The sequence below is a fragment of the Triticum urartu genome, chromosome 2, assembly GCF_003073215.2.
Source record: "Triticum urartu cultivar G1812 chromosome 2, Tu2.1, whole genome shotgun sequence".
Classification (NCBI taxonomy): Eukaryota; Viridiplantae; Streptophyta; class Magnoliopsida; order Poales; family Poaceae; genus Triticum; species Triticum urartu.
In genome coordinates this window covers 143854744-143857244 of record NC_053023.1, presented here as the reverse complement: position 1 = coordinate 143857244, position 2501 = coordinate 143854744, and the positions used below count along the sequence as shown (strand labels likewise).

The 2501-nt window shown below is 57.7% G+C and overlaps 1 pseudogene; it reads right to left on the bottom strand.

Moving 5' to 3' along the window:
* Positions 1 to 1219: 1219 nt before the first annotated feature.
* On the bottom strand, positions 1220 to 2300 carry LOC125541295 (annotated as a pseudogene).
* Positions 2301 to 2501: the final 201 nt, after the last annotated feature.

Sequence of the window (2501 nt, the reverse complement as noted above, 5' to 3'; positions counted from 1 at the left end):
AGAGTTAAGACGTTTGTTTTAGGACGGAGGGAGTATAAAGTTATGAACCAAGCAAGCAGGCAAAAGTGCCTAGGAGCAGCCGGGCACAGCACAACGTTCCCTACGAGCGCCTCTCTCCCTGGTAGCACGGAGGGGCGCATGCAACACCTGCCGTGCCGTCGGCAGCCGGAGGCCGAGTCCACGCGTCCGGTGGATGCCGCCGCGTTGGCCTGTCTTCTAGAGCCGAGGCATGCATCCCATGGCATGGCTCCGCCTCGACAACGACACCCCGGCCGATCCCGGTCACGCACGCACGTACTCCGTCTCATTTCTGAGGCTGGGCAGACACGACACCCGGGACGCTCGACGTGACCTCTCTGCTTCGCTATTCTTAGTACTGCTACTTAACAATTGTAATCGTTGCTTAGTTAGTTGATCAACCTTTTGCTTGATCCATATCCAAAGCTGTCAGCAAGGAGGTATGCACACGCACACACATGTCTGAAACCGCACACACACAGCTTGCGCTGTTAATTAAGTAAAGCTGGAGTGCCAAGTCCTGGTCATAGGTCGTAATTAGCATGCATATTATGCATTGCACTGAGGCGACATTCAACAACAAGCTAAGACGGGTGGGAGCTGGAAGAGAGAATGTTCCAGGTTGCTACATACAAGTGCATGCATCATGGCCACTACGGCACTATACCCTCGACCACCCTCCCATATGGGAATTAGTCATGAACTTAATGGAAACTAACTATGGCTTTCACAAGGCCAACATGTTTTCCCAATTGAACCCTGGTTGACTTTTGCTCTGTTTTTTTTCTTATTATTTTTCCGACGAGACTTCTGTTCTGTTCTGCTCTATCTAAAACAAAATTCCTTGTTGATGAAACTGAAGCGTAATTGAGTTTTGATGATGGTTACATGTCGAAACAATTAAGGTGGGGCTGGACGGTTGATTACGGCCGTCGTCTGTAACCTCCCTATGTTTGAGAGGTCAAAGCAGCGTCCATATGTCCCTGTCCATGTATGCACGCCCTATTTTAACAGCCAGCCGCGTGTAGCTTTTGGATTAGTTTGAATTGCTTGCTTGCAGTGTTAGTGAGGACATCCCACGGCCGCGGATGAAATAGTGGAAAGCAGCCAGCAAAGATGAGTTCTTTTTCCGTGATCTAGCTGTAAGCAGTAATTTTCTTTCAAGCGTTTCACTGTCACATCAAGATATTTCGATACGAAGTTGAAAAAGGAAGGAAGAAAAATTTCTATATGGTTTTGATCACAGGCTTACAAAGCAAGTCCTATCCCATTCCCAGCCAGCCGCCGGATTCTTTATCCAACGGCCGGAGTAAAAAACATGGACAGGTAAGCAAATTTGGTATGCCATTACCAGCTAGCCACGCCAGCGCTGAGCGCTTACCATATCAACACCGCAATTCCAATCCGGGGCCAGAACGAATTGAACCAACCAAATGACAATCGAAACCTAGAGAGGTATTTCCTCCTAAAACCATCAATCAAAATCCTAAATCCCGCGCCGCCGCCGCCACTGATCAGTGATCGATCAGACTGCTAGTAGCATCAGCCTCGCCCTCTTGGCCTCCGGGGGCGGGCTCTCGGCCTCGTCCCCGGCCACCCCCGACGCCGGCAGGTTCAGGTCGAAGTCCCTCAGCAGCGCCGCCGCCTTCGCCTTCGCCTTGGCGGCCTCCTTGTCCTTGCCGGTCCCGTCGCCCGCGGCGCCGCCCTCGTAGTGCAGGCGCTTGTGCCCGCCCAGCGCCTGCCCGGACGGGAACGTGCGGTGGCAGAGCGAGCACTGGTGCACCTTGGCCTCCACGGGGGCGCCGCCGGACGCCTCGTCGCCGCCCGCCGACGCCGACGCCGCTGGCGGCGTCGGCGGCTTCCGGTGGCTTGTCTTGTGGCCGCCCAGCGCTTGGTAGGACGCGTAGACCTTGCCGCACACGGAGCACTCGTACCCCTGCGCCTTGGTCGGCGCCGCTCCCACGCCCTTGACGCCGCCGAAGCCGCCGTCCTCGACCTCGCCGCGGACGCCGCGCGACAGCATGAGGAGGGAGAGCGCCAGGTACTCCTCCTCGGACTCGGCGGCGCCGCCAGAGCTGGCGCTGCCGCTGCCGCCGCCGCCACGGCGCCTGGAGCGACGCCCTCCCCGAGCCCACGAGTCCATCGGCGGCGGGGACGGCGGCGGCACGGGCGACTTCCGGGACACGTCGTCGGGCGACATGGCTGGCGGAGATCGGCCCCGACGCAGGGTTGACCGGAGCAAGAGGGAGGTGGACAAGTAGGAGAGTGGTGGGTGTGCGGGGGCGATTGATAGGGGAGGCGTGGGTTGGGGTTGCCATATATAGTGGCGCTGGGGAAGTGAGGGTAGTGCGGACTGCGGGGTGTGGCACTGTGCTCTCCTCCAGTGGTTACGCGATGGCAGGCGGCGGGCCGGGGCGCACGTATGCGGCCGCGACGCCGTGCGTATGCGCCTGTGTCTGACTTGGTGATCAAGCCATGATCGT